The sequence below is a fragment of the Triticum aestivum genome, chromosome 2A (assembly GCF_018294505.1).
Source record: "Triticum aestivum cultivar Chinese Spring chromosome 2A, IWGSC CS RefSeq v2.1, whole genome shotgun sequence".
Lineage (NCBI taxonomy): Eukaryota > Viridiplantae > Streptophyta > Magnoliopsida > Poales > Poaceae > Triticum > Triticum aestivum.
This window is the reverse complement of record NC_057797.1, coordinates 613,858,014-613,872,112: the sequence shown is the minus strand read 5'-3', so window position 1 is coordinate 613,872,112 and position 14,099 is coordinate 613,858,014.

Below are 14,099 nucleotides of genomic sequence, written 5' to 3'. Positions count from 1 at the left end.
GGATGTTGAAACCCGGAAGTTTGGAATGCAACTCCGGAAATATTAAAGTATGTCACGAGAAACTTTGCTACAACAGAGATTGAGCTGGCAAAAGAACTTGAGAAGGACAAGCATGATCGGAAGAAGCCCATCGGAGATATAAACAAAACTGGAAGAGTTTGGCGACGTTGAAGATTTATTGACCTTTAGAAGACCAAACCCCTATTATATACCTACGTTAGATGCGACGTTTGTGAGCTGTCATTTGTTTGATGTTTTTCCCGACAACCACAAATAAAATCTGCCTTTTCCAAACTTTTGTTTGTATTGTGTGCATCCCTCTCCTCTCTCTCATCTCACCCCAAAACCCTTGGACCCAATAGAGGATGAATGGAGATGAGCTTGTATTTTCTAGACCGATGAGTCAATTGGAGACGGACCGATGGATTCAGAACATGGAGGATCACATGGAGAATAACCCTATAGTCGGAAAGGATATGACCCAGCATGCTCTTCAGTGCTTTGAAAGAGGTGCTGCTACTTGGTGGAGGATATACCAAACCATGAATGGATGGCAAGGAGTAATCACTTGGAAAGAATTTAAGTTGACTTTGCCAAAGTCTCAGTTTGTGTCCCAGAAGTTGAAACCTTATGGAAAGGATATGAAGAAACTTTGTGCATGCAAGATTTGTGGAGAAATAGGACACACCCATAAAGAACACAAGGATGAATGCCCTAATTGTGAAGGAAGTCACCCAGTTGAAGAATGCCCAATTAGGCAGATTACTTGTTTCTTGTGTGAAGGGACTACCCACTATCCTGCTCAGTGTCACATTTACCCCATGGTACGAAGAACCGTACAATAGAAGAAAGAATTAAAGAAAGGAGCCCTTATGGAAATTTTAGAAGAACCCGTGATGAAGGAAAATGTGGAGGACACACCTAAAGAAGACCCGAGTAAACCCTGCACTAAGTCTTGCTATTCATGTGGAGAAGAAGGACACATCTCCCAAAATTGTTTGAATGGGGATCTAGTAGAATTCCCAACAGAGGAAGTAGAATACAACCCACAGGAAATAGAAGCCATGATTGGCATGGAAAGGTCTAGGAAGAGAGGCAGATTGAATTCCAGGAAGGACCTGAGTCGTATCACCTGTTATAGGTGCAAGGAATCAGGGCACTACCTCAACAGTTGCCCAAAAAGGAAACCTCGATACTTGTCAGAAGTAATATGTTTTAGTTGTAATGGAGCAGGGCACTTTGCCAGAGAATGCCCCAAGGAGAAGGAAACTTGTGCTAGATAGTTGAGTTGCAACAAAAGAAATGGAGCAGTAGAAGTGAGAACATTTTATTTTGTATCAAGGTGTTGAGTTGAGACATGTAATGGAAGAGCGAGAGATTGTAATCATTGGAGAATCAATAAAGTTAGCATCGTTGGTAAAGATTTGGGTTTTATGAGTTGTTACTCTATGAAGAAGAATTTTGGCCATTCTGAGGATATGAGAAATATGGTCTATGGAAGATTTGTGCATTTTAAGGGTGGTAGTACCCTGTAAGAACCGTTGACCCCTGGAAAAGATAAGGATACTCCACTGAGTGGATTTTGGACAAAATGAAAATGAGTGTTGTCTCGATATGTGTGATACCCCAAGAGTATGTGGGATGAAGTTGGAGACCGTCAGTTGTTTGGACCAAATGTGATCAAGGAGTCAGAAGAGAATGTTAAGTTGATTCGAGATAGACCGAAGGTAGCTCAGTCCAGGCAGAAGAGTTATGTAGACTCAAAAACTCAAGGAGGTAGTCTATGAAATTGGAGATAGAGCAATTCTTCATGTGTTCCCTCTGCGAGGAGTTAAACGAATTGGAGTTAAGGTAAAGTTAGCCCCGAGATTTGTAGGACCATACCGAGTTTTGGAGCGTATGAGAGAAGTGGCCTACAAGTTGGAGTTACCCGAAGGACTGTCAGGAGTTCAGGATGTGTTTCACGGTTCCCAGTTGAAGAAGTGCCATGCAGAGATGGCCAATATTCCCCTGTAAGGACGCTTGACCGCGGAAAGGATAATGATGTTCCACGAAGTGGAATATGGACTTCATAAGTATAAGTTTTTATCTCGGTATGAGGGATATCCCACGAGGATGAAGAGATGAATTACTATTGGATATAAAGGAGGTATGATGTTGGAAATATGGATAAATGGAAACTCCATGATGAGTCTGAGTAATCATGTCCTAGTTTGGTGCCAATAGAAGGAAGGAAGACAGTACAATTGAATGGATTTAAGAATACTAGGAAGTTGGAAGATGGAATAATGATAAGTTGCCCAATGATAAGTTCAAGGATTACAAGTGACGAGATGGGCCATAACCCACAGGCCCCAGGACCTGCCAAGAAGCAAGCACACTCTTGCTGAAGGAAAAACCCCGAAGGAAGATACGATGTTTATCGATAGACGATCTTATAGGAGTTTTACGCAAACCCGAGAGTGGTGAAGGAACGCTAGATGATTGTTTGGCTTGCAGAATCCATGGATTTATCCGAACCCAGTTCGTTGACGAGAGAAATTCTGCAATGCTTGTGAGGATGACCGAGTGTTACAATGCAAGATTCGCTAAACCGTATACAAGGTAATGATTTGGGTGCGGGATGGATTGATCACCATACCGACTTACTCTTATTATTCGCGTTGCTGTACGGGATGGTAAATCTGAGTGACTTACCTATAGTGGAGAGACGACGATCAAAACCTTGTTTAAGCCTTAGAATGGTATAGGTATTTTTCCCTTGTACAAGGCAGCTTTGCCAACCGTAGGTTATACGGTGAGGATCAACCCAGACCCATTTCCTGCAGGAGAAGCCATAAATTGTTAACCACCATGAGATATCGATAGTTATTTAGAATTGGCGCCAGACCGGTCAGCTAAGAAGACCCAATCTCGAAATAACCTTACCAAGAGGAAAGGACAGAAGAAATGAGGAAAGGTTATGCCACACTGGAAGAGCCCAGAGAAGGAATTTGCCGAGAATCTGAGAAGACCGGCCCCGTCAAGAATAAGGATGGAGTATATGAGTATTGATGGGACCATAACCATGCTTCTAAGGGTGGTAGCACCCCAGACCCCTGGGATGATCGATGGATTTTGAGAAGACCCCAAACCCTAACCTATTTCTTTCTAGCCTCTCCGAATCTCGATGACGAGATTCCTTTTAAGGGTGGTAGGTTTGTAACATCCCAAAATTCTAAATTTTGGAATGTTATAATAAATAGATAGATTTGATTGATTGTTTGATTGATTGTCTGAAAGTGAGTGAATTCGAAACTTTTTGAAAGTTAAATGAGAGGGAATAAAAGGACTTTCCCAAACTTTCATATTTGCTTTCTGATCTCCATGAATTCAAATTCTTTTCAAATACAAAACCCTTGAGCGAAGATGCTATGACTTCTTCCATTTAAATTAAATGAAAGGGTATTTGAAAATAATTGGATTTCATTTGGAAATATTTCAATTGATAAACTTCATGCAGCTCAATGATTTTCATGAGAGAAGATAAAAGGACTTCTTCAAATTATATGAAATATGAGTTGGGAGTTTCAAAGAATTAAATTTCAAGTCCTTTTGGAATTAATTTTCAATTTGGAGTTATTTGAGTTTTATTCAAATTATTTTTCTCCAAAAATAAAATACATGGAAAATAGGGTAACATGATTCCCTACATTAGAAAATTGGAGAAAAATTTATTTGAAATCATTTTGGTATTTTTTTAAAATGTTTTTTGTTGGATTCTATTAGACCAGTAGCACTCTTTGAATTATCTGATTTTGTGTGTATTTTATTTAATGCTAGAAAAATGTTCATGTCGTAGAAAATCTTTTTTTGAAAATTTTGATATATTATATTCCTATATAATATTTTTAGTTATCTCGTTTTATTATTTTTATTTGTGTGGAAATGTTTTTTTTTTTAAAAAAAATCTTCCCGCCGTAACTGGGCCGGCCCAGCTCCCAGCCGAGGCCCAGCCCAGCTCGCCCGACCGCTCCCATCTCCCTCCTGTGCGGGAGTCCGCCGCCCGCACGCCTCGCCGGCGCCGCCGTGACCGGGCAGGAGTCCGCAGCTCCGCCCCGGGCCCTCGCACAAGGAATCGCCTCGCGCCCCCTCTTAAAGGGCACGCCCGGTCCCGTTTCCCTCGGAGCCCGAGCCGCCAGAAGCCGCGCCGCTGCCGCCGGAAGCTGTAGCCGCCGCCCTCGTCGCCGTCGACCGCCGTCGACGCTACCACTGCAACCGCCGCTCCACGCCGCCCCTCCCCGTGCTCTTCGCTGCCTCCCGCGACGCCCGAAGCCGCCGCTCCAGCCGAGACCGAAGCCGCCGCCGTCGTCCTCCCCGACTCCGGTGATCGCCGTGGTAACCGCCGCCTCCTGTCCGTTGGATCTGGATCCAACGATCCAGATCTTTCTGTTTTTTTGCTTCGTTTTGTTTTTTAGAGAACATTCGCTGGTTAGAGTTAGAAAGTGAGTGTTCGCTCAGTAGGTTTTTTTTCTTTTTCTGCCTATTTTACGTCAAGGACCTATCCGTGAATATAATTATTTACAGATTGGCCCCTAGTTTTCAAACAACCACAACTCTTTGCTCGTTTATCCAAATCCAACGAAAGCAATGCCCACGTCTTCGTTATGATCCCCTCTATCCAGTAATCCAACTCAAACATGTTTCTGAAAAGTTTAAACTTTGAATTAGATCAGATTTGAATTCAAACTTCGTTTGATCATAACTTGAGTTTCGTAGCTCCGTTTGTGTTGATTCTTTTTGCAAATCGAAGCTCTTGACCTAAATATTCTAATAAGGCCAAATTCACATAATTTTGGTACTGTTAGAAATTATTTTATGTTGCAAGAGTTATTTGCTTGGTTTTGACGTTTTCCGAATTGTTTTCTTTGTTCTCTCCAATCTTTGAGTGATTGCTTATGTGTGGTTACTATTGCTTGCTTACGATAGATTGACCGGAGTGAGACGAGTAGATCTATCAATAATTTTGAGTGCGAATCGTCTTCATCAACATTGCAGGCAAGTTCACACTTTGATCATATTCCTTTATCACCCAGTTTTTATGCATTAGTTTCAACCTCAAACATTGCATGAGTAGGATTGATAACATGTGGGTATTGGGAAGTAGTTGATGAGGTAGGAACCTATTGCCCTGCATTCAAACCTTGGGAGTTACTATTACGTTATGCTTATAGTGCCATGCTATGCTCGTAGACGTGGATTGGGTTTTGAGAGTATCCATGACAGATGTGAGATTTAATTAATGGTTTACTTAAGGTGGCAACTTAAACACACATCTGGGTGGATTGAGGCACCTGGTTATTCTAGGATTGCCTGTCTAGGCACCTGGGTAATCCAAGACTTGCCTGTTTTCTTTTGGACCGCCACCCAGGCTCAAAGGGATCATGAGACTATTCATACTAGAAACTTCCGTGTGCAGCCACAAGCTATTATGGGCTCTAGCATAGTTGACTAAGTCATGTGAACTCTTACAGTGGTAAACTAGCAGATGTAGGGGTTGTAGGTGGTACGGTCTACCCATCGTAAGGTGCAAACGCTTCTGAAAGACTATGTCTCGGTCATCCGTTTCTCAAACACCATGTAGTGCGAGAAATCCAACGGAGGAGATCGAGTCTTGTGGGGAAAAGTGCGCAAACCTCTGCAGAGTGTATAAACTAATCATGATTAGCCGTGTCCCCGGTTATGGACATCTTGAGTATCTAGTTCTTGGATTATCCTGTTGATCTCATCATGTTTCTTTAAATGAATATTGTTGGGTTTTAATGATGATGCTTAATTGGGATTGAGAATGCTGTCAACCATTCTCAATGTTTAACAACCACCATGATAGTTAAATAAATTTATTCCTTTGCAGTAGGGAAAAATTGGCTTTTCGCAAAAACCTTATAACCATAGAGCTTTTCCACCAGCCAAATATGCATGTAGTGATAGCCTTTATTCATCATTCTCTATGGTGTGAATTTGCCAGTACATTCAATGTACTGACCCTCCGTGGCTGCAACGTCTCATGTTGCAGGATTATCTTACGACGAGTAAGTGATACGTTAGGGTTATGATTTCTACACTCAACTTTGCCGTTGGTGTTGATGGGAATCCACAATCTTGTTACTTCCGCTATGTTGGATTTGAGGTAATAGTATTTACGTTACTTTTACATGTGATTTACCTCTGTTATAAATCCTTGAGTACTGTGTGTGTCAGCATACCGATCCAGGGATGACACTTAAGCACAGAGACTTGACCCATTCGGGTCGGGTCGCTACAAATCTTCTCTGAATTCTTTTGTGTATGATTGGTTATCTTTGCAAGTCTCTTTGAATTATCCTTTTGGTTTGGCCAACTAGATTGATAGTTCTTACAATGGGAGAAGTGCTTAGCTTTGGGTTCAATCTTGCGGTGTCCTTTCCCAGTGACAGTAAGGGCAGCAAGGCACGTATTGTATTGTTGCCATCGAGGATAAAAAGATGGCGTATTTATCATATTGCATGAATTTATTCATCTACATCATGTCATCTTGCTTAAGGCGTTACTCTGTTTTCATTAACTTAATACTCTAGATGCATGCTGGATAGCGGTCGATGAGTGGAGTAATAGTACTTGATGCAGGCAGAAGTCGGTCTACTTGTCTCGGACGTGATGCCTATATACATGATCATACCTAGATATTCTCATAACTATGCTCAATTCTGTCAATTGCTCAACAGTAATTCGTGCACCCACCGTAAAATACTTATGCTCTTGAGAGAAGCCACTAGTGAAATCTATAGCCCCCGGGTCTATTTTCATCATATCAATCTTCCTACGCTTTATTATTGCTTTGCTCTTTACTTTGCCTTTTATTTTTACTTTGCATCTTTATACCAAAAATATTATCTATCATCTCTATCAGATCTCACTCTCGTAAGTGACCGTGAAGGGATTGACAACCCCTATTCGCGTTGGTTGCGAGGAGTTATTTGCTTTGTGTAGGTACGAGGGACTTGCGCGTGGCCTCCTACTAGATTGATACCTTGGTTCTCAAAAACTGAGGGAAATACTTACGCTACTCTGCTGCATCATCCTCTCCTCTTCGGGGAAAACCAACACAAGCTCAAGACGTAGCAGGGGGCACACCCCGGAGACGCGTGCGCCTCTTCGGACATGCCACCACACCACCCCGCATGTATGAGGGCCCGGTGCGACGCTTGGGTGGCATTGGTACCCCCAGGGCCCCCGTCTCGCCTAACCCTGTAGAGTTTGACCATGTGATCTAGCCCTTTGACTTTGCACGGACGGGCTTTGAGCAGTGGACCTATCCACCCGGTTGTGTTAGGTCAGCCCATAGGAACACTTTGGAGCAACATCCGGGCTAGACCCATGGCAAGATCCCCTCCGTGTAGACCCGACGCGTCCGTTTCCCCCCTCCAGGTGCCGGCGGCGGCGCCGTCTGTGAGGGGGGGGGGCACACCCCGGAGACGCGTGCCGGGCGTTTGCACCCGCCACAACACTTCCAGACTTGTGAGAGGCCGGCTACGCAATGTTTGGCGGCATGCTAGCCCCCGGATAAAAAATAAAAAATATGCCATAATAATAAAAATAAAAAATAAAAAATAAAATAAAAAATAGAAAAATAAAAATGCTGACGGCTTAGCCATAATAAAAAAATGTAAAGTATTTTTTACAATGTGCTGAGAGTCACACATATGCCATAATAAAAAAATAAAAAATGCAAAGTATCTATGCCAACGGCTAAGCCGTCGGCATAGATTAACACATGGCACGTGGGACCAAGCCTATGCCGACGGCCATGCCGTCGACATAGCGCTCCCCCCTTATCCACTCCCCGGCCCTCCTCCTCCACTTGTTTCTCTCCTCGCACCCCGATCCAACTCCCTCTCCTCGACACCCAGCCGCCGCCGCCACCCTCTCCGCGCCGTCGACGCCACCCTAGCCGCTCGCCCCCGCCACAGGCCACCGCCATCTCCACCCACCCGCGCCATGCCGTCATCATCTTCGTCCCGCCCACCCCGTCTCCATCCACCCACCCACCACCGCCGTTGTCTCCACCCACCCGCGCCGCGCTGCCATCGCCCCCCCCCCCCCGCCGGAGTCCCCGACCTGTTCTCCGGCTGCTGCTCCGCCCCCTCCGCCGATGGCCTCCCTAAGGGGGCCCCTGCCCAGGCGCCCCCTTCTCCTGGCCCGGCTCCGACCGGCCTCCTCCGCCACCGCACCGACAACCGTTCGCCCGACCCCGACCACTGTCTGCCAGGCCCCGCCCTTGCCTCATCCAAGCCCCCTCCGACGTCGCCACCTCCCCTGCCCTTGCTGTCCTCCAGCAGCTCCAGTGCTGCTTCTCCTCGGTGAGCTCCCCCGCCCCCCGGTCACTCATCGGAGTTGTAGTTGATGCCTCCGTTGTGTTAGCTAGATAGACAAAATTAGTGTAGTGCAATTATTTTGTATGTTTAGTGCAATTTTAGTAGATAGATAGAGAAATGTTAAAATTTGGATAGTTGAATGAAATGGATAGATAAGTAGATAAATTTCTAGGTCATCAATGTATGGATAGGTAGGTACATTTTAGTTTTGACCAAAAAAATTAATCAATGCGGTAAAAATTTAATTTGAAGTATCATGATCATCTAAGTTTTTTACTTTATGTTTAGAATAATGTAGAATATATGCATTCTATCCTACAATTTGAGATGTTGTTGAAATGCTACATGAGATGCGAAGTTCCAAAAATTTTACTCGGTGGAATTTATAGGGGTTGTGGCATCGCATCTCTCGATATGATATGTAGATAGATGTTTTGTGAAGTAGATAGATACACAGATGTTAAAATTCGGATCATGGTTAGTGGTTAGTTCATCATGATGATATTGCAAAAAAAAAATTGAAGACAAAATTTTGATTGACTGAGATGTGATGATCTAAGTTGTTCTTTCGGTGGATTTTGCAGGCTTTGTGGTGTTGCATTTCATCGGAGTGACCGTTGTACGACGCGTTGGTCCCCCTGAGCATCCCTCTGCTGTTCGACTACTTCCTCTACAACCGAGGGTGAGCTACAAGTCCATCTCCTCCATTTTTTCATAGCACTAGATTTCATTCTCAAGTCAACTAGTGTAACCTAGGCGTCTCCCGTCCGAAAGGGTTGCATCGATAAATATGCATTCAATTGCATATTTATCACCGCAGCTCTTTCGGATTGTCCAGTGTTTTCCACGGACAGCCCGAGGATGTGTAGATTGGGTATGTTCTCCATGTTCAACCCCGTTCCGAGACAGGATTTCGGCAGCGCCTCCCCATTGTTCTCCGGAGCACATTATCTTGGCTATTTTCCGAGACGTGTATCTGGAGAACAGCGGGGAGGTGCTGCCGAAATTTTGTCTCGGAACGGGGTAGAATGGAGAACGTACTCAATCTACACATCCTCGGGTGGGACTAGGACGCATCTTTACCTATTAGAGATGTAGGTGGATTCAACGTGGTAGAAACTGAAAATTTGATGTGATTAATTTAAGTGAATCCTCAATTATGTTGTGTGGCTTGCAAAAAAGCAAAGGATGGCAGATAATCAGTGGATGTACAGTGGTTTTATCCGTCGGAATCGAGTAACATCAGAGTGGATCGCGAAAACCGTTGTGTATTTGAAGGAGATATTTCGTCGTCCAATGAGAATTATCCCACCATGCCCCCATGCGAGATGTGCCAGACGTCACCGTAGAAATCAGACGGACATGAGTGAGCACCTTCGCACGCACGGATATATGCCAAACTTTGACATGCCGTCGATAAAGATAGCCGAGCAGGACCGTGGTAGAGAGGAGGTGATGCGACAACGCATCAATGGATATGAGGACGACGGGGTCAGGGACATGCTAGATGATGTCATTGTTGCAGAAACAACAAATGCGACACCTTCAGAGAATGAACCGGAGGAGCCGGAGGCAACCGCAAAGGACTTCTTGGAGGTCTTGGCCTCGTCGAAGAAACCTCTTTATGCGGGTGCGAAAATATCTCAGCTAGATGCCATCTCGCAACTGATTGCAGTCAAGGCTGAGTACGGCTGTAGCCAGAAATGCTTCGAAGCACTCTTGGGAGTATGGGCTAACAGCCTCCCTGGGGGTCATTGTTGGTGTCAAAACCGGCGGATCTCGGGTAGGGGGTCCCGAACTGTGCGTCTAGGCCGGATGGTAATAGGAGGCAAGGGACACGAAGTTTTACCCAGGTTCGGGCCCTCTCGATGGAGGTAAAACCCTACGTCCTGCTTGATTAATATTGATGATATGGGTAGTACAAGAGTAGATCTACCACGAGATCGGAGAGGCTAAACCCTAGAAGCTAGCCTATGGTATGATTGTTGTTCTGTATGTTGTCCTACGGACTAAAACCCTCCGGTTTATATAGACACCGGAGAGGGTTAGGGTTACACAAAGTCGGTTAAAATGGTAGGAGATCTACATAAACGTATCGCCAAGCTTGCCTTCCACGCCAAGGAAAGTCCCTTCCGGACACGGGACGAAGTCTTTAATCTTGTATCTTCATAGTCCAGGAGTCCGGCTGAAGGTATAGTCTGGCCATCCGGACACCCCCTAATCCAGGACTCCCTCAGTAGCCCCTGAACCAGGCTTCAATGACGACGAGTCCGGCGCGCAGATTGTCTTCAGCATTGCAAGGCGGGTTCCTCCTCCAAGTACTTCATAGAAGATTTTGAACACAAAGATAGTGTCCGGCTCTGCAAAATAAATTTCCACATATTGCCATAGAGAGAATAATATTTTCACAAATCTAATCCGCTGACGTATTCCATAGTGTGACACACCACGACCAAGCCTTTATCCGAATCGTTTTATTATTCCACCTCGGCGCGTCATGCGAGGCAGTTTCCTTGGCACGTCTTGTTAAAGCAGAGATCGTGTCCCCTTATTCTGGGATTCTCATCAATACGGGCATGGGTAACCCAACCGCTTCTAGGACTCCTAGGTTATAGGCAAGTCCAAACGGACACGGAGAGGACGCTTGATATTCACCCTCTTTATAAAGGGACAAGGCTTTTATTTTTTCCCTCCCGCACTCAATCGAATCTTTCCCCCACCTCAAGCTCAAACACTCAAAGTTCAGGTCAGGTGCTCCGAACCTTCAGTCATGCCCGGATCTAGCCTTCAAGGCCGATGGGTGCCTTCCTCCGTCACGGAAGAAGACATCAAAAAGTTGAGGGAGGCCAGATATCTGACCACCAAGATTTTGCATCGGCTGCCTCCCCGAGGGCAGGCCGTCCCCTCCCCCGAACCCAACGAGAACGTCGTGTTCGTCTCCCACTTCCTCCGAGGTCTAGGCCTTGCTCTGGATCCTTTCATCAGGGGTTTGATGTTTTATTACGGCTAGACTTCCATGATCTAGCTCCGGACTCCTTTCTTCATATCACGACATTTATTTTCGTGTGCGAGGCCTTCCTCCGGGTTACCCCTCACTTTGGCCTATGGCTCAAGACCTTTGAAGTAAAGCCGAAGATGATCGAGGGGCAACATGCAGCGTGTGGAGGTGCCTCAATACGCAAGATGACGGGAGCTCCGTGGCCCAAAGGTTCCATCCTAGAGGTGTCTGAATTGTGGCAACAAGAGTGGTTCTACATCACGGCTCCTAGAAGTGCCAAGTGGGCGGCCGCCCCTGTTTTCCGCTCGGGCCCTCCACCACAACTGATGTCATGGATCAGCAGAGGTCTGAGCTGGGGTCCAGCCAAGGACGTACCTATACTGCAAAGCCACATTCGAGATCTCTTCAATGGAGATTTCAGTTTGGTTGCGGTAATACAAGTTATGCTGGTTCGTCAAGTCCAGCCTTGCAAACGCCACCCCCTTCGCTTGTGGGAGTTCAATCCCGAGGGACCGCATGTCATTCAAAATTTTCTCGGCCTGACGCACGAGGAGATGTACAAGTCATTCTTCGGACCTCAGGTAGAGTGTCCAGAAATCACCGAGGACGTGGGCCTGAGTAGTAACCGCGCCGCCGAACAGGTAAGGAATCTTCCGGCCGAACATACTATCTCTCCTTTGTTACGAAGTTATTTCTGAGAGTTTGCTCTTTGACCAGGACTGGCTAACAAAGGCGAAGTTGATTCGGTATTCGGCCCCCCTCCCTGAGGGTTTGGAAAATCCGGTATTGGAAAAGATGCTCCAGATCGCACCTTGCCCGGAGCCCTTGAAGGAAGATACCGTGGAGGGTAATATGGGCGGACGCGGCCCCCCAACGCTGCCATTCTATCCGAGGGAGCGAGCGTCTCCATGAAGGAACACGACCGGAAGAGGAAAAGGACTGCGCCCGGGGATTCGGAAGCCGAAGCTTCCAAACGGGAGAAGAAGTCTCCCACAGAGGGTCCTACCTTGGGGGGTGCTGTTGCCGCACAAAGTCCACGGGGGGATCAATTCTCCCACAAGTCATAAGTGACCCGAAATACTTTAATAGTACATATATGCCATCTTTTTCTTCTGAGAAAATAACCACCGCATATATCTTTGCAGTTCAGGCCTTAGCCCCTCTCAAATGAGCTCGTCTTCGGGGGATCTTCTCCCAGAGATGATGGAGAGCGAAACGCCTCCTCCGGACTCCTCCGCTCCGGAAGCGGGCGATCCTGAAGTGTCGTCATGGAGGGCCTCTCCGCGTCCGGTGAGGCCAGAAGATAATCCCATTGTCCCCCGAAGCTCCTAGTGTTCGGCTCCCGAAGAGAGAAGACAAAAGAGTCCGACGCCGTCTAGTGTGCGATCGGATGTTCTTCATCGTCCGTGTCCCAACCTTGCCGACCATGGTCCGGCCAGGGCTCTCCTGATAAAGAGAGAGACTTTAGTGTCTTTAGAATATCGCCAAAAGGTGAGTGCTGAAAGATGTCCGCGGCAGTAAACCCCATGATCGGCGCCCAATCGGATTCGATCGGCAGGGGCGCGGAGGGTTCGGAGTCCGGAGAGGAGTCCGGCTCATTGGAGTCACGAGTCTCGCGGAGTGCGGGGCTGGTGTTCGGCTCGATCGCTGTTGGGATCGCAGCCCCCGAGGCGGCGTCCACCCACCCATCCTTGATCGGCGTAGTTGGCTCCGAATTAAGGGTCGAAGCCGATGCGGGTGCGGCCTCCAGGGCACTGTTCGGCGGCAGAGCTAGATCATGCTCATCGTGACAGTGCGGCACGCCCGGCAGTGGCTCGAATCCGTCGAAGATCAAGTCCCCGTGGATATCAGCCATGTAGGTTAAACTTTCAAATCTGACCTGGCGGCCAGGGGCATAGCTTTCGATCTGCTCCAGATGGCCAAGTGAATTGGCCCGCAGTGCGAAGCCGCGAAAGACAAAGATCTGTTCAGGGAGGAAGGTCTCATCCTGGACTGCATCGCTATTGATGATCGTAGGAGCCATCAAGCCTGACTGCGACGACACAGAGGAACTCTCAATGAAAGCACCAATGTCGGTGTCAAAACCGGCAGATCTCGGGTAGGGGGTCCCAAACTGTGCGTCTAGGACGGATGGTAACAGGAGGCAAGGGACACGAAGTTTTACCCAGGTTCAGGCCCTCTCGATGGAGGTAAAACCCTATGTCCTGCTTGATTAATATTGATGATATGGGTAGTACAAGGGTAGATCTACCACGAGATCGGAGAGGCTAAACCCTAGAAGCTAGCGTATGGTATGATTGTTGTTCTGTATGTTGTCCTACGGACTAAAACCCTCCGGTTTATATAAACACCGGAGAGGGTTAGGGTTACACAAAGTCGGTTACAATGGTAGGAGATCTACATATCCGTATCGCCAAGCTTGCCTTCCACGCCAAGGAAAGTCCCTTCCGGACACGGGACGAAGTCTTCAATCTTGTATCTCCATAGTCCAGGAGTCCGGCTGAAGGTATAGTCCGGCCATCCGGACACCCCCTAATCCAGGACTCCCTCAGTCATGAACTACCGAAAAGCATGTACTTACAAAGAAAATCATGAAGGCACTCTCTATGGATTATGAGAAAATAGATGTTTGCCCGAAGAAATGCCTTTTGTTTAGGCATGAGTATGCGGATGACAAGTACTGTAGGCAGTGCGGTTCATCTCGGTAC